The 19,076-nt window shown below is 41.9% G+C and overlaps 1 pseudogene; it reads left to right on the forward strand.

Moving 5' to 3' along the window:
• Positions 1-582: 582 nt before the first annotated feature.
• On the forward strand, positions 583-12,652 carry LOC130027124 (poly(A)-specific ribonuclease PARN-like; annotated as a pseudogene).
• The last annotated feature ends 6,424 nt before the right edge of the window (positions 12,653-19,076 follow it).

The following is a 19,076-nucleotide window of genomic DNA, read 5'->3' on the forward strand; positions in this document are numbered from 1 at the left end:
CTTTTAGAATTAAATTGCCCAATTATAAATTATAATTTATATATTTATATGTATAAGATCTTGCAGGCTATCGAATGTAGCCTGCCCACAGGGCAGAGTCTGGCAAACTCCCCGTGGCGTACCAAATATGCCAAATACCAGTAACAATGATGGGTCTCATTCTCCTAAAGAGCCGTGAATATAATCTCAGGGCTAGGATGAAAGAGACGTTACTGGGGCCTGCTAGAGGCAATCGACGATTAACAGGATGATGAAATGATGAAAATGAAATGTATAATATATAATATATAAACATATATTATATATGTTATATAATTTACAAATTATAATTTTTCTCCTAATTCAACGAGCTGATCAAAGGTAATTTGCCCTCCTCTGCTTGGTTACTTTGAACCACTCATTATGTGTAGGCGTTCCTCAACTCTGTGTATAAACTGAATACTGAGCTGGCATCAATATAATTTTCATAAGAGTCTTCTAATCGCTGTGTAATTTGCAGGTGGCTAGGGAAAGCCCCGGCGGCTCTCACTCTTACTGCCCAGGTTCGGTGGACTGGGGCCACTCACTCGCCCTGGGCGGCCCATGCCCTGGGTGGACGAAGAAGGAAACGAGGGCCAGGTTGGTTGATGATCAGTTGCCGTTTATTGCATTCTCCCAACACGCCTCTTCCAGTCTCTCTGAGCCATTCATTCTAGTTTCACACTGTCCCTCCTTCCTGTCTCCTCCTGTCTCTCCCACTCATCTCTCCGTGCTCCGTCTCGCAGCTGCGTCTCTCTCTCTCTTCACGTGCCTGCTCCTGCATTCTTCCCCTACATTCTTCTCCCTCTGTCCCTCTCACTAGTCTCTCCATACTCCATCTTGCTGCCCTGGTCTCTCTCGTCTCTCACCAACTCTCCCACATTGGGGTTAGCCATATCAACATATCAAAGGCGGTTCCTGATCGCCAATCAGACTCAAGGTCGGAAATACCACCTAGGGGTGTTCTTCCTCTCCTTAGTCCAATAACTTAATGAACATCTTAATTTTACTTCTTAATATTAGTTGGGCTGGAGCGATAGCACAGCGGTAGGGCGTTTGCCTTGCACGCACCAACATGGCCGACCCGAGTTTGATTCCTCTGCCCCTCTCAGAGAGCCCGGCAAGCTACCGAGAGTATCTCACCTGCACGGCAAAGCCTGGCAAGCTCCCCGTGGCATATTCGATATGCCAAACACAGTAACAAGAAGTATCACGATGGAGACGTTACTGGGCCTGCTCGAGCAAATCGATGAACAACGGGAGGACTGGACCGAATATTAGTTATTTTGTATGGACACAGTAGGAGATACATTGAGCTTGTAGGGTGGCTCTTCTGAGGACATCTTACCACAGACTCAGACTACATTGCTCAGGCCATATTAATCATTTCTAACCCTACAGGGTCCGAATCTAGTTATTACTTTTTGGATCATGATAGCGTTTGTCCATGACCACGCTCTTAACTTATAGTTAAGCATTATGGAATGCTTTAAGCATTTGGGCAGGCCCATTTCGATGCCAGGGTAGCTCACTGCTTGCCCTTGGTCCATCCAGTCCCTTGTCAGAACCTTGCTTTTGGGTGCTAGGAAGTAAGGGCAACTGAGGCTTAAGTCGAGAGAACAGATGCCAGGAATGAATACCATTCAGACTCAATTAACTCCCAAGTTACAAAAGCATAACATTAACTATCTTCCTGTGTCTATACAGAAAGGACATTGCTCTGAATTAACAAAGGACTTAAGGAGAAGAGAAAAGCAATATTTACAAGTTAACAGAGCACAAAGAAAGAGGTTACAAATAAACAGAGAGGAATGGGAGCACTGTGATGGGAGCAACCCAGTAAACCTAAGCTCCCTGTGGCAAAGCAGAAAGGATAAACCAATGTTATCCTGCAAATCATAAGTACAGAGAATATGTTGATCTGATAACGACTGCAAAACACCTCTTATATAAAGGTTGTAAGCAGGCTATAAGCTTGGATGGCCTGTAGAAGATTTTGTTGTTCTGATAAGAAACCTCTTATGCAGCTACTGAACAATAAGGTACTGGGTAGAGAGGAAAATTAATCAATTCCCCTCACTTTCTGGCTTCTATAAGGTGTTTTTGTATAGATGTTTCAAACAAAGCGGAGGGCAAGGGAGGGAAGTAACTTGGCCTGATCAAAAGTGATACAGAGCGGGTGGGCGCCTTGCGACTCACTGAGCCGAACGGCTGGGGTGGGCCTGGCCAGACCCTACAGATCATTTGAAATGTTTTAAGAGTAACCTTCCCAAAGTGTACCAGGTCATAGAGGAGGGGAACTTCTTCACCATAGATGGGAGGTTCTCAGTAATCAGTGACAGACCTTCAGTCACTGCATTAAAAATGGTTTTGACACTCCAGAAGAAAGGTATCAGAAGCTTAAAAAGCATTCCATGGACTTTTTTGCCGTTTCAATTTGGCCTTTGCATTTTTAAATATGACCACGCAGATTCAAAGTATGTAACAAAACCAATTCAACATCTATATTTTCCCAAAACCCTTCAACAGATCTTCAACAGATGTCAAATTAGTTTGCCAGAGCTCAAGCATTGGCTTTCTGGCGAGCCAAGGCTTTGCATTTAACTTTTAAGTTTTTCGCAGTAAAATTCTGTATTTAAATCAGGAAGAAGAAAGGCAGTTAAGAGAACAGTATGATGAAAAGCACTTACAGTCCAATGGCGCAGGAGCTCTCTCGTAAGTTTCTCCTAACGCTTCCAAATGTCCAGTAATGATTCCTGACGATCAGAAGAAGTTCATTAACCAAGTGGTAGAGAAAACTGAAAATTTATTACAGAATGTAGAAAAACAAGAATTCAGATTTAGAGCCATGTACTGGGTTCCAGAGAAAGCTAATCTACCAGACTTTGAGCTGGAAGTACCCCAAGGGAATTCATGTTGCGACTTTAGAAACGGAAATGAAAGAACAGTATGTCGTTATCAGCAAAGTCGATGTAGAAGAGCATAGATGGAGAGAGCAGCAGCAACAAGCCAAAGAGCAGGATGAGCTGGAGGACGCTGTGGGATTTTCTAGAGTGTTCATGCTATCGCTGACTCAGGAAAGCTGGTCATTCAACACAACATGCTCCTGGACATCATGCACACAGTCCATCCATTCTACTGCCCGCTGTTCACAGACTTAAATGAGTTTAAGGAGATGAAGACATGTGTTTTCCCCAGACTCTTAGATATGAATTTGATGGCCAGCACACAGCCGTTTAAGGACATCATCAACAATACTGCTCTTGCAGAATTAGAAAAGTAGTTGAAAGAGACGCCTTTCAACCCTCCTAACGTTGAAAGTGCAGAAGGTTTCTGAGCATCGCAGGGCATCGGAGCAACTTCAGGAGGCGGGCTGTGGCGTCTACATCACAAGGCTGTGACGTCTATATTATGGGGCTGTGATGCCTACATCTCAGGGCTGTGCCGGCTATCCCAGTTCCTTCCTTAGTCCTCCATAAAGCCATATGTCTGCCAGATCAAAGCTCACTGAACCTTTTTTTCAATAAGTTATTTATTTATTTAGCTTTTTGGGTCACACCTGGCAATGTGCAGAGGTTACTTCTGGTTCACGCACTCAGGAATTACTCCAGGAATTACTCAGGAGACTCTATGGGATGCTGGGAATTGAACTCAGGTCGGCCGCATGCAAGGCAAATGCCCTATCTGCTGTACTATTGCTCCAGCCCAACAAGTTATTTCTTATGAGAGTCATGGATATCCCCTACCTAAACTAGGAAGATGCAGATGTGCAGCCCCTACTCATCATGTTCTACATGATGGATCCTCTCAACACCCTTAACTTGGTGCTCCCTTCTCTATCTGAGCTGCCTTTTCCCCTAGCATGTGTCTGGCCCATCTGATTTTCGACACCTTGGCAAATGAGGAAGGGTCCCTGATAATCAATCGTCAGTGGAGGATAGAACTCCGGAATCCTGCTCTCACTTGATTGAAGCATGATACTCCAAGCATAGCTCTTTCGATTTCTCTTTGGGAGACCCAAATAGTGTTCTCATCCCGGTTTTCGTGGGGCCCAGGTCTCTGAGACGTATGTTGTGCAGGAAGAACGGTGGAGTTGAAAAGATGTCCCCGGGCTAGAGGTTCTTCATCCTCTTAAAAACTTCTTCAATGCTCTTGATGGCGTTCTACGCCACTTTCTTCCTCCTAAGCAGTTCTGGTGCTAAGTTGTTCGTCATGTTGAGTTTTCGACCTAGGTACACATCTGCTTCATTTGGAGACGTTCATTTAGTTGAGAGCAAATGGAACATCAGGAACTAGTGTTTTGGTCTGACCTTGTTTGGACCGGGTGCTGTACGCTTCTTTACCGATGAAATGGAGTGTCAGATTTCGAAAAGGAGAATGCTGGGAACAACATATCCATCCTGAGGAATTTGGTATGTGAGCAGGTGAATGTGGCTATCAAAGAGATCGAATAGAAGTCATGGATAACCTTCTTCTTCTTCATTGCTCTTCTGGAAGATGTGATAGATCCATCAGGATGTTGGAGGGCAGTCGTCTTGGTCTTACAGTTAGCGGAGGACAGGTGGACATTGCAGATACTTTTCCCAGCTTCTGCTGCATCGGCCAACACTGCTGCTCTTTTCTCTTTGAGGTCTTCCTTTATTGCTTCTCTGCCTTTGAGGTCTTCCTTTATCGCTCCTCTGCACTGCTTTGCAAGTTCAGATGTTAGCTTGTGATTGCCTGAGGCTTGCGCCAAACCATGTTGGCAAATGAGATCGAGACTTTCAGAAGACAGACATCTTTTTTATACTCAGCATTCCTCAGTCATGGAGGTGCTGAATAAGTCGGTTGTATTCCTCATCAATGCTGTCAATGACAGCATATTCCCATATTGCCGCAATAGTGCCAAAGAGCTCCCAGTTGGTGGTTGTTCTTGGAGTTCCCTTCTTAAACTTTGCAGCTCTTTCTCCCTGCTCTGTGAAGTAGAATTTTGCACAAAGGAGATGGTAGTCTGATCCTGTTTGGAAGTTTGGGATAACAGTGACAAGGAAAACTGTCTATTGAATATGATATGGCTAATTTCATTGTGGAACTGTCCACTGGGAGACTCCCATGTCCAACATTTAGATTCGACCTTCTGGAACTGCGAGTTACCATGGATGGTCTTAGTCAACATGATGAACTAAGACAGTCTCTCACTCTGTTCATTCCATTCTAGACCATGGGTCATGATGTTTAGTTCTTCAGGTGACCTTCTTGATCCTATGTTGGCATTAAAATAACTGATAATGACCCAGTAGGAGGTGTGGTCTTCTTTATAGAACTTCTTCAGCTCCATGTAGAACTTCTCATTTTTTTCTTCGTCATAGTTGGATGTTGATTTGTAGATGATGAAGATAGAAACTGCTGGCAATCTATTCACACGTAAGCGTCCAATTCTGGTTGTTAGGCATTCAAACGAATCAATGCTCATGGCTAAGTTTGTGTTGATGAGGACACCGACATCATCAATGCCTCTACTTTTGCGTGTTCTGAGGAACAGTTCTTCTCCAGTGTCGAAAATGGCATGATGTGATTAATGTCTTCTTGGTTTGCTCAGACCAATGATGTTGTACTTGATCTTCCACGCTTGCACCATCAGGTCCTTGATGGATGCTTCTGATGCCAGCATATGAGCATCGAATGTACAGACAGTCATTTTAGTCCTTCTTCGTTTTGGCAGTTTAGTTTGGCCCCGAGATTTTATCAGCCTCTCCTTGCTCATCCTGCTGTATTGGGGGCTCTTTCAGAGTCAGAGGAATGAGGCCCACTATTGTTACTGTTTTTGGCATGTTGAATATGCCGAATATGTCACAGGGAGCTTGTCAGGCTCTGCCGTGTGGGCGGAATATTCTCGGTAGCTTGCCAGGCTCTCCGAGAGGAATGGAGGCTTTTCAGGCAGACTTTAATCACCCTTACAGGTGTTCCTATAGATATAGGTACATATATATGTATATTATCTGTGGAGTCCTTTGATAGGGAGACAATGCTATTAAAAAATCCTCCCACAATTAGACTCCCATATATTGTGTGAAAAGTCATTATATTTAACTGAGACTGGCACTTTCCCACCATTTTCCCACTTAAATTAGAAATCTCATAATTGGATTTTTAAAATCCTCTTCTGAAGTAAATTATCTGTTAGCTATTCACACGTCCTTTTTTTCAGTAACTTATGAGACACCAGACGATATCTCAGACCTTCCCTTTCACAAATATCAGGATTCTCTTCGAAATTGGCACCAATAATTGTTACGTTAAAAGAGAAAATGGACCATTTTAACTTTTAAAAACTAGAAATTGAGACAAGAAACAGGTTCTCAAGTTTAGTCAGAGGTGAAATGTAGACTGTCAAATGAGTTTCATAAAATCTCTGGCTTACAAAAATAAACCAGTAACAGGTGCCAGAGTGATCGTTCAGCAGGTAGGATGTTTTTCTTGCATGCAACCGACCCATTTGATGCCCCGGCATCCCATATGGTCCCCTGAGCAATGCCAGGAATAATTCTTAAGTGCAGAGCCAGGAGCAACCCCTGAGCATTGCCAGGTGTGATAATAAAAGCCAAAAATAAAAAAGTTTAAAACTTAAAAAATAAATAAACAAACCAACAAAAAATATCTAAGCCTCCTTGTATGTTTCAAATCACTGGCAATATATATCATTAGCTGTCATAGTGAAGCACTACAGAATGAAAAAAATTTTGAAAATGATGTAAATAAACTCATTAAGACTCTTTGAAAATGATAATAGATGATGGCCAATGGTGCTGATAAGTTTTGTAAAATATCAATGACAATGAAAACAAATGTGTCTTATGGAATACACATAATACACTACTTCTAAGTTGAAATGCTATTATGTCTCCTAATGCCTGCCAAGAAAATAAATAAACACAAATATATTTCTGCAAGGGCTTAACAGCAAAGCTTGACAATAGTAATTATAGCACTGTCTAGCACTGACCTTCTTTTGTTCATCGATTTTCCTTGAGCGGGCACCAGTAATGTCTCCATTGTGAGACTTGTTGTTACTGTTTTTTTTTTTTTTGCATATCGGATATGCCGCGGGGAGCTTGCCAGTCTCTGCCGTGTGGGCAGGATACTCTCGGTAGCTTGCTGGGCTCTCTGAGAGGGATAGAGGAATTGAACCTGGGTTGGCCATGGGCGAGGCAAACACTTTACCCGCTGTGCTATCGCTCCAGCCCGACAACAGTAATTAGGAAATATTTTTCTGCCATTAAGAGCATGTATATAAAACCACAGATTGGTTAGCAGTGGAAATTTTGTTGCGTAGTACAAAAGATTTAACTATGAACCTGATGACAAGATAGTAAAATGATATTTGTGCTGCAGATTACTATCATGCTGTTTTTGCCAGGAGATTACCTAATAACAAACAGTTACAGCTGTTTTTCACTCTGAAACACTGAGTACCAGATATTCACATTGGTTAACCAAATGTTACTATGTAGTGTGATGATTCATTTAATAAGCAACGTCTTGACTGCCTGCAGGATTCCCAGGCACTGTTATAAAACAAGATTACCATGAGGAAAATCTTTGAAAATTATGGTATTCATGATTTAAAATAATTAGATTTTTTAAAGAGCTGGAGTGATAGCACAGCAGGTAGGGCATTTTCCTTGCACACGCCAACCTGGGTTTGATTCCTCCATCCCTCTCAGAGAGCCCAGCAAGCTACCAAAAGTATCCCACCTGCACGGCAGAGCCTGGCAAGCTCCCCATGGCATATTCGATATGCCAAAAGCAGTTAACAAGTCTCACAATGAAGATGTTACTGGTGCCCGCTCAAGCAAATTGATGAACAACGGGAAGACAGTGCTACAGTTCATAAAAGCATTCAATATCATTGACTCTGCTACTACTCCATCTATAATTTAGAGTTCTACAATTTCCTGCTATTACAGCTACTTTTGTAAGTTTTGTGGGCATAGTGACTGAATTAGGGTTGAGTTAACATTAGCATGTATGGTTGAGGGTACCCACATATGAATTCAGTATAAAAGGCCAATGTATGTTTCCTGTGGGACATTAAGAGGGAGGTATTGTGCAAGTGCAGAGTTCTCTGTTGCTCATGGGGGTGGTGCAGTTCATGTGAGTGCCTGGAAGAGCATGTTGTCCATAGTTTCATTGACCTGTAATCACTATCTTTCTACCTTATTAATTTATGCTTGTTTCTAATTCATAAATTACTTTATTTACTGGCTTCCCCGATCACATGTAAGATAAATTAGAGAGAAGCAATGTTATTTTAGTTTTTAATTGTATTTTAAGTAATACAACTACAATTTTTTTTAGCTTTTCCTGGAATTCCTAATCAGCCAATTACAGTTCTTGAGTTCAAGGAAAGTTTTGTTTGTAACAAAAAGACACATAAGAAAATTTCCTTTTTTTGTGAAAATTTTCTTTACTTAAATATTATAGTGTAATGATAAACATGAATAGATTATAGAAGTTACTATGTGGTTAACAGAATTTTTGAGAACAAACAGGAGTTCATCTGAAGGAAAATTATGTTGGTATGATGAAGAAATAGTTCTAGATTACGAGAACTACAGATATGTACACAAAGTCAAACAAAAAGCAAACGTTATAGATGCGCTGGTTTTAGCTTTTTTAAAAATTTCTAACACTTCAGTTTCTCTTTCTTGCAGAAAACAAATATTCAGTAACTTCTTATCATACCACACTCTATGAAATAAACACACAAATTGACAAAAAAGTCCACTTAACTTCAATAGGAACTTAAATTTAAGGAGAATGAGGACAGATATACTCTAACCCCCCCAAAGTGAGCAAAGAATAAAAAGTTTATTATTGTAATCTATAAAATGGTCATTTAAAAGTACGAATTAATAAAAGAGTGATCATTCTAGTATGGGCAAACACCTATTTCAAGTTTGAATCCAGGTCTGTCCCATGCAAGGCAAATGCTCTACTTGCTGCACTATTAATGGGTCTGGCCCCCGAAATCTAATCTTGTATTGAGGTATGTGCATTGGGCCACACCTGATGATGCTTAGGATTTACTCCTCACTCTGTGCTCAGGAATCCTTATGGGGTTCGGGATTTCAAACCCCAGTCAGCCATGCACAAGACACACTGTACTATTGCCTGGTATCTTCTTTCTTTCTTTCTTTCTTTCTTTCTTTCTTTCTTTCTTTCTTTCTTTCTTTCTTTCTTTCCTCTTCCACTTCCTCTTCCTCCTCCTCCTCCTCCTCCTCCTCTTCTTCTTCTTCTTCCTCTTCTTCTTCTTCTTCTTCTTCTTCTTCTTCTTCTTCTTCTTCTTCTTCTTCTTCTTCTTCTTCTTCTTTTTCTTCTTCTTCTTCTGCTTCTGCTGCTGCTGCTGCTGCTGCTGCTGCTTCCTTCTTTCTTCTCCTTTTTGTTCTCCTCCTCCTTTTTTCTCCTTACTTCTTCTCCTCATCCTCTTTTCCCTCTTCTCCTTTTCCTCTCCTTCTTCTCCTCCTCCATCCTCTTCCTTCTCCACTTCCTCCTCTTCCTCTTCTTCTTCTGTTCTTTCTCCAACGTCCTCTTCCTTGTCCTCCTTTTGGTACTTCCTTTTCCTCTTCCTGCCACACCTGGCAATGTTCAAGGGTTATTCCTGGCACTGCAATCAGGAATCACTACTGATGGTGTTCAGGAGACCATATGGGATGCCAATTTCAAACCCTGGTCTACTGCATGCATGGTTCTTACCTGCTGTGATATCTCTTTGGCCCCTCTAATTATTATTTTTTCAAAAATATATTTAGTAAGCTTGTTATAAAAAATTCAAGCATTCAACATTTTCAACATTTTATCAATAATTCAAATTCACTGATGTTTTATCTGTGAGTGCTTCATATTTCGGCAGATAACCTCAGCTAAATTTTTCATTTTTTCATTTCATTTCATTTCATCATCCTGTTATTCGTCGATTGCCTCGAGCAGGCCCCAGTAACGTCTCTTTCATCCTAGCCCTGAGATTATATTCAAGGCTATTTAGGAGAATGAGACCCATCATTGTTACTGGTATTTGGCATATTTGGTACGCCACGGGGAGTTTGCCAGACTCTGCCCTGTGGGCAGGCTACATTCGATAGCCTGCAAGTTTGTCCAAAGTAGGAATGAGACAATAAGATGTCATAAAAAAGAATGTCCTGATAAGATGTCGCGGTTCCGGGATCTGGATTTTATAGTCTCTGAGTCTTGGCCGCTGATGGGATTACACGGCGCTAGGGGGCCAGGTGGTGGGTGTGACCCCCGCCTACTGGAATTTGGAGGATCTGGGTGGAAGATGCTCGACTCCAATTCGAGTAGGCTTGGAGGTCTCGGCCCCGGAACCCGCGTGGCTTTGTCTCTCTGCCAGTACCTTCATGTGTGCGGAGAGTGGTCTCAGCATGGTGGTGGCTGGTCCTGGAGGTCTTCGGCTGCCACTGGTCGGGGCGGGGAGGAAAGCTCAACCTGCTCCCCTCCAAGGGGCTCCGGGAAGGAACACCCAGGCGCGGGGGCAGAAGACTGCGCTGTTCTCGTCCGGGATCTGGATTTTATAGTCTCTGAGTCTTGGCCGTTGATGGGATTACACAGCGCCAGGGGGCCAGGTGGTGGGTGTGACCCCTGCCTGCTGGAATTTGGAGGATCTGGGTGGAAGATGCTCGACTCCAATTCGAGTAGGCTTGGAGGTCTCGGCCCCGGAACCCGCGTGGCTTTGTCCCTCTGCCAGTACCTTCATGTGTGCGGAGAGTGGTCTCAGCATGGTGGTGGCTGGTCCTGGAGGTCTTCTGCCCCCACGCCTGGGTGTTCCTTCCCGGAGCCCCTTGGAGGGGAGCGGGTTGAGCTTTCCTCCCCGCCCCGACCAGGGCTCCGGCAGCTGAAGACCTCTAGGACCAGCCACCACCATGCTGAGACCACTCTCCGCACACATGAAGGTACTGGCAGAGGGACAAAGCCACGCGGGTTCCGGGGCCGAGACCTCCAAGCCTACTCGAATTGGAGTCGAGCATCTTCCACCCAGATCCTCCAAATTCCAGTAGGCGGGGGTCACACCCACCACCTGGCCCCCTGGCGCCGTGTAATCCCATCAGCGGCCAAGACTCAGAGACTATAAAATCCAGATCCCGGACGAGAACAGTGCAGTCTTCTGCCCCCGCGCCTGGGTGTTCCTTCCCGGAGCCCCTTGGAGGGGAGTGGGTTGAGCTTTCCTCCCCGCCCTGACCAGGGCTCCGGCAGCCGAAGACCTCCAGGACCTCAGCTAAATATACTTAGATATTTACAAAATAACTGAATAGCTACAACTATAACTATAACTATAAAAGGCCCTCCCGTTGATCATCAATTTGCTCGAGCGGGCCCAGTAACGTCTCCATTGGAGACTTTGTTGTTACTGTGTTTGGCATATCGAATATGTCACGGGGAGCATGCCAGGCCCTGCCGTGCGGGCGAGATACTCTCAGTAGCTTTCCGGGCTCTCCGAGAGGGGCGGAGGAATCAAACTCGGGTTGGCCATGTTGGCTGCATGCAAGACAAACGCCCTACCGCTGTGCTATCGCTCCAGCCCATTACTTAAACATATATGGAAATCCATGAAATTGTAAGGATTTGTGTGCTAAAAATGTCATAACACGACAAAATGCTGTCAAATAATGTCAAAATGCTATAAAAATGCTGTACTAATAATGACCAATGTGTTATCTATTAAACCAAAAGGGACAATAGTGGATAGGAAATGCTGGCAATTTTATGATTCTCTAAACATGCTAAGCTTCTGGAAACTGTTTATTGTCTCATCATAGTAAGGAAGTGATGTTAGCAATTTTGAGTGCTCCACTCAGTATTGGCCTAAACCTAACTTATTACTGAAATGATTCAAGGAATCAATTATTCCCTTTTTCATATCAACACAATACTTTCACATTTTATGTTTTGATTTCTATAATGATTAAACTTAAACCTTATGATTCCAACAAATATTCCACAATAAAGTATCATCATTTCTAAAAGATTATGTCTCCTTTATTGGTGATAGTAATGGGTTGAAACCCAAAGTCTCATACATTTAATGTATGTAACTCTACTAGGCCTCTATGATTGTTAAATAAAGGAAGGACTATCTTGAGAGCTCACACTGATCACTTTCTATTTATAATCTGATTAAAAATGACATTTCTTGATTCATTTTTCCCCATACAGACTAGTCAAAACCATTTTAGTATCTGGAAGTGGAAGTGTATGCTGGGCTGACTCTTAGAATAATGAACTCATTTTCTCAATATAAAGAGTATTTTAACAACAAAATTCAAGTAGAATTTTATAATTTCCAAAAAAGTAAATTGCCTTTATTAAAAAAGTACTAATTTGCAGTATTTTTTTCTGTGAAAACAGTAAAACCCTTATAAAACTTATACTTTATTTTATAAGATTAACAAAAATTCTTGTCATGTTGGAAGCTGAAACATTCTTTGGAAGAGATTATGGCTGTATTTGTAATATCTATAATCTTCTTATGCACAATCTCCAAGAGGGCGCCTTCTCTCACCAACAAAATAACTATTTAAATAGCAATATCTGGAACCAAATCTCCATTTTCAAATGCAAAATTAATGTCGTTAATACATGACTGAGAAGAGCCTAGGGACATTTGTTAGATTCTGGGCAAAAAATGAAGGTACGGGTGGGGGTGGGGGGAAGAAATGAAGGTACAGATAATTTGCTGCTTTCTCTTCTCATTATCCCATGAGGTGTCACTGAACTGTATTTTTTTACTTTTGCTTTTTGGGTCACACCCGGTGATGCTCAGGGATTACTCCTGACTTTGCACTCAGGAATACCTCCTGGCGATGCTCGAGGGACCATAGGGGATGATGAGATGCTGGGAATCGAACCCGGGTCTGCCGCGTGCAAGGCAAACCCCCTACCGGCTGTCCTATCATTCCAGCCCCTCCTCTAATCGTTCTTAATCTTTAAAATGATTGTAAGTTTTTGAATGTAACAGCTACACTTTTAACTGCATTCCCAGTATTTCACGTGTAGAAGCTATCTTTTCAGCATCTTAATTCCAACAAATAGTTCTGATTGTGAATTGTGTGTGTGAGCACATGTATGCATGTGTCCACAGGCAGACACATGAACCCTTTCTTCCATTGTCAACTGACTGTGTAAAAGTTGTATCAGTGAGCTGATTATGAGTGTTTCTGAAAAGCCTAAGCTGGGTTTAGCTTGGTTGTTCATTAAATAGTGCTTCTATTATTCTTCTGTTGTGTTAGGTTTACTTTGAAATTTGGATAGGAAAAGTTCCCATTTTTCTTTCTTTCCCCCTCCGTTTGTTCTATCAGGAGATGTTACCTGCTATTTGGGGAAGCTTTAAAATGTGGAAATGGTAGACGAAGAAGAAAATAAAAGTTAGTTTCCAAGTTGTTGAAAGCTGTAGTGTTGGTGTAGTTTGTTCTTCACTCACTGAGATTTAATCACTGGTTGACTGGGGGCTGGAGGGATAGTACAGCGGGTAGGGTGTTAGCCTTGTGAACAGCCGACCCGGGTTAAATCCCCAGCATCCCATTTGGTCTCCCGAGCACTGCCAGGAGTAATTCCTGAGTGCAGAGCCAGGAGTAACCCCTGTGCATTGCTGGGAGTGACTCCAAAAGCCAAAAATAAAAAAGATTAAATAATGGTTGGGAAAAATTGTAATGTTTCAAGAATGATTGTCAATGCAGAATGAAATAAGGAGGAAATGGCAGAAGAATTTACTAGTAGGATCAAGGAAATCTAGCAATGTAATTCCCAATAAATTGGAGCTCTATCAGTGATTAGGGAATCAAGTAAGTCATGGGACAGGAAAAAATTCTTTCTCTTGAAGATTTATAAATAGGTTTGGTACCAGGTTAAAACGTTAGGGGGATTTAGGTTAAGTTTTTTATTTTAATCTGAGAATGAAAGCATTTATTGATAAATTTGAAAGGTCGTAGACATAAAAATGGTAGAGTTTTCAAGAGTTAATTGGGAAAAAGTAGGAAGAGTCAGAATAATTTAAAAAATTTAGTATTCAAGAGCACATAATATGACAAAAAGAATGAACATATTTTCTCCTCTGCCATTTTCCTTGGAAATTTTTATTTTCTCATCTGTAATACATATTTTTGAGGCTCATAGTAAGATGATTTGAGGTAATGTATGCAAAATACTCAGCATAGGAGCTGTAACATGATAAATACTCAACAAATAAGATAACATGAAAATTCAATGAATGTTACACTTTGATAACAATAAAAGTACAGGTAAAAATTGCAGTACACTGTCACTTTTGAAGCTTTTTTATTGTTTATTTTTGGGCCACACCCGGTCATGCTCAGGGGTTACTCCTGACTTTGCACTCAGGAATTACTCCTGGCAATGCTCAGAAGGGTCAAATGAGACACCTTGGCAAACGAGACAGCTTGCCTGATTCTTGATCATCGACGGAGGTCAGAACTTTGGATTCCTTCTCTCACTTGAGTGAAATGTGATATTCCAAGCATAGCTCTTTCGATTACTCTTTGGGATACACGAATAGCATTATATCGTCCTGTTTTGTAGGGACCCAGATCTCTGAGGCGTATGTTAGTGGCAGGAAGAATGGTGGAGTCGAAAAGATATGCTTGAGGCAGAGGTTCTTCTTCCTCTTCACAACTTCTTCAATGCTCTTGAAGGCATTCCACGCTGCTTTCTTCCTCCTGTGATGTTCAGCACCAAGTTGTTCCTCATGTTGAGTTCTCGAGCCAGGTACACATAGCTGCTGTATTTGGAGATGTTCATTCCATTGGGAGAAAATGGAATGTCAGGGACTAGTTCGCTTTTCATGAACATTGACTTTGTGAGATTCAGCTGCAGTCCGATCTTTTCACACTCACGGTCAAGTTGGCCAGCATTTGTGCTGCTTGATGGGGTTCAAATATGGTGTGAACCATGGAACACCTGTAAGGGCTATTAGAGGCAACCCTAAAAGCCTTCATCCCTCTCGAATAGCCCGGCAATCTACTGAGAGTATCCCACCCACATGGCAGAGTCTGGAAAGCTCCCCGTGGTGTATTCAATATGCCCAAAACAGTAAATACAATGAGCCTCATTCCCCTGAACCTAAAAGAGCCCCCAGTACGGCAGCGTTAAAAAGGATGAACAAGGAAAGGCTGATAAGGATCATCTCAGGGCTGAACTAGGCTGCCAAAATGAAGAAGGATTAAAATGACTGTTTTTACTTTCAACACACATACGCTGGCATTGGAAGCATCCATCGAGGACCTGATGGTGTAAGCACAGAAGATCAAGTACAACATCATTGGTCTGACCAAGATGAGAAAGAGTCTATCACAGTACGCCATTTGTAACACTGGAGAAGAACTGTTCCTTGGAACATGCAACAATAGAGGCATTGGTGATGTTGGTGTCCTCTTCAACACAGACTTGACCATGAGCATTGATTCGTTCGAATGCCTAACAACCAGAATTGGATGCTTACATGTGAATAGATGTGGCTCATTGCCAGCAGTTTCTATCTTTGTCGTCTACAAACCAACATCCAACTATGACGAAGAAAAAATTGAGAAGTTCTACATGGAGCTGAAGAAGTTCTATAAAGAAGACCACACCTCCTACTGGGTCATTATTGGTGATTTTAATGCCAACACAGGACTGAGAAGGTCTCCTGAAGAATTCCGCATCAGTATGCATGGCCTAGAATGGAATGAACAGGGTGAGAGACTGTCTCAGTTCATCATGTTGACCAAGATCATCCATGGTAACTCACAGTTCCAGAAGGCTGAATCTAAACGTTGGACATGGGAGTCTCCCAGTGGACAGTTCCACAAAAAAACTGACCACATCATATTCAATTGATAGTTTTGCCTGACCAATGTCGCTGTTGTCTCAAACTTCCAAACAGGATCAGACCACTGTCTCCTTCTTGCAAAATTCTACTTCATGAAGTGGGGAGAAAGGACTGTAAAGTTTAAGAGGAGAACTCCCAGAATGGCCAGCAACTGGGAGCTCTTTGGTACTATTGTGACAATATGGGAAGATGCTGTCATTGACAATATTGATGAGGAATACAATTGACTGGTTCAGAATCCTCATGATTGTGCAAGAAAACCACAAAAGACGCCTGTCTTTGGAAATTCTCAAGCTCATTCGCCAACATGGTTTGGCGTAAGCCTAAGGCAATCACAAGCTAATGCCAGAGCTCGCAAAGCTGTGCAGAGAAGCAATAAAGGAAGACCTCCAAGAGAGAAGAGCAGCAGTGTTGGCAGATGAGGCAGAAGCCTGGAAAAGTATTTGTAAAATCCACCTGTCCTTCGCCAATTGCAAGACCAAGATGACTGCCCTCTGGCATCCTGATAGATCTATCATGTCTTCCAGAAGGACAATGGAGAAGATTATTTATGACTTATACTCAGATCTCTTTGATAGCCACATCCATCTGCCCACATAACAAATTCCACAGGATATTTATGTCGTTCCAATGTTCCCTCTTCTGAAATCCGACACGCCATTTTATCGGCAAAGAAACATACAGCACCCGGTCCAGACAAGGTCAGAACCAAACACCTCAAGAATCTGCTCCCAGTACTCGTCAATACATTGGCTCGGCCCTTCACATGCTACCTTTCTGAATGCCAGATTCCATCCCAATGAACAACCAACCAGCAGGACAATTCTGTTGTACAAAAGGGGGACATCCACAACATCGGCAGCTATCGCCCGATCTGCCTGTTGTCTGTCATCTACAAGTTGTTCACTCAAGTCATCCTGAATAGAATACGCAGAACACTAGATGAAGGACAACCATGCGAGGAAGCCGGGTTCCAAAAAGGATTCAGCATGATCGACCATATCCACACGGTGACCAAGCTCATTAATACTGCAATGAACACAGGGCTGCAGATGGTGTTTCTGCTGTGTGTTTTTGGGCCCCCAGGGTATATTCCCAGAAGTGGTATTGCTGGGTCATGGGAATTCAATTTCTAGTTCTGTGAGGAATGTTCATAATGTTTTTATTAAGGTTTCTCTAGAGTTCAAGATGCTGCTCTGTCTACCATTCATCAATTTAAAGAAGGCCTTTGATTCTGCTGAGACAGAAGTGGTCATCGAAGCCCTAGTCAAACAGGGCGTTCAAACTCAGTACATCAGGATCCTCTGTGAGCTGTATTATGGATTCGCTAGCAGGGTCACACCATTCTACAAGGAAGTGATCATCGATGTTAAGAGAGGGGTGAGGCAGGGTGATTCCATTTCACTGAAACTCTTCAGTGCCATCTTTGAGAACGTTATGTGGTGACTGGAATGGGAAGAAATGGGAGTGAAGATAGACAGTAGGCAACTACACCACCTCCGCTTTGCTGATGACATCATTCTAATAACACCACACATTAGCATTATATATTATATACCACAAATGAATGCAGTTATTATGTCTGTCCTTCTTATGACTCATTTCACTCAGCATGATATTATCCATATTATCCAATTATAGACAAATTTCATGATTTCATTTTCCTAACAGATGTGTAGTATTCCACTGTGTATATGTGCCATAGTTTTTTTATCCATTCATCTGTTTTCTGTCACTCAGGTGGTCTCAAGATTCTGGCTATTGTGAATAATGCTGCAATGAACACAGGGCTGCAGATGGTGTTTCTGCTGTGTGTTTTCCGGGCCCCCAGGGTATATTCCCAGAAGTGGTATTGTTGGGTCACAGGAGCTCAATTTCTAGTTCTGTGAGGAATGTTCATATTGTTTTCCAAAAAGACCAGACAAGTCGGCTTTTCCACCAACAATGAAGGAGCGTCCCTTTCTCCCCACATCCCCACTGGTTGCTCTTATTCTTTTGGATGTGAGCCAGTCTCTATGGTGTGAGATGATATCTCATTGTCATTTTGATTTGCATCTTTCTAATTACTAGTGGTGAAGAGCATTTTTTTTCATGTGCCTTTTGGCCATTCGAATCTCATCTTTGAGAAAGTTTCTGTTCATTTCTTCTCCCCTACATTGTGTTTTGATGGTATTAGATGTGTTTTTCTTGCAAAGTTCAACCAGTGCCTTGTATATCTTTGATATTAACTCCTTATCAGAAGGGTTTTGGCTGAATAAACTTTCCCACTCTGAAGGCTGTCTTTGTGTCTTGGTCACTGTTCCTTTTGAGGTTCAGAAGCTTCTTAGTTTAATGCAATCTCACTTGTTTATCTTTGCTTCCACTTGCTTGGTCCGTGGCATTTCATCTTTGAATACAACTTTAGCTTCAATATCATGGAAGATTTTGCTTACATTTTCTTCCATGTACCTTATGTATTTGGGTCTGATGTTGAGGTTTTTTTTAGTCCATTTTGATATGACTTTAATGCATAGCATTAGATAGAGGTTTGTGTATGTTATTTTTGCATGCAGCTGTTCAGTTTTCCCAGCACCAGTTGTTGAAGAGGCTGTCCTTGCTCCAGTTCTATTTCTTGCTCCTTTATGAAAGAGTAAATGATCATACATTTGAGGGTGTGTGTCAGGATATTCGATCCTATTCCATTGGTTTGCAGGTCTGTCTTTTTTTTTTCTAATATCATGCAGTTCTAATTGTTATTGCTTTGTGGTACAGTTTGAAGTTAGGGAAGGTGATTCCTCCCATCTCCTTTTCCCCAAGAATTGCTTTATCTACTTATGGGGGTTTATTGTTCCATATGAATTTCAGGAGTGTTTGGTTAATTTCTTTGAAAAATGTCATGGGTATTTTTATAGGGATCTCATTGAATCTGTGCAATGTTCTGGGAAGTATTGCCATTTCAACAATGCTAATTCTCACAATTCATGAGCAGGGGATATGTCTCCATTTCTTATGTTTTCTTTGATTTCTTGAAGTGGCATTTTGTAGTTTTCTTTGTACAAGTCCTTTACCTCCTTAGTTAAATTGATTCTGAGATCCTTGATTTTTTGAAGCATGACTGTGAACAGGATTTTTCTTTTAATTGAATTCAACTCTTTTAAAATTTTTTTTTATTAGTGAATCACTCAGTTTGTACAGTTACAAATTT

The sequence above is a fragment of the Sorex fumeus genome, unplaced genomic scaffold, assembly GCF_029834395.1.
Source record: "Sorex fumeus unplaced genomic scaffold, SorFum_2.1 ptg000036l, whole genome shotgun sequence".
In the NCBI taxonomy this organism is placed as follows: domain Eukaryota; kingdom Metazoa; phylum Chordata; class Mammalia; order Eulipotyphla; family Soricidae; genus Sorex; species Sorex fumeus.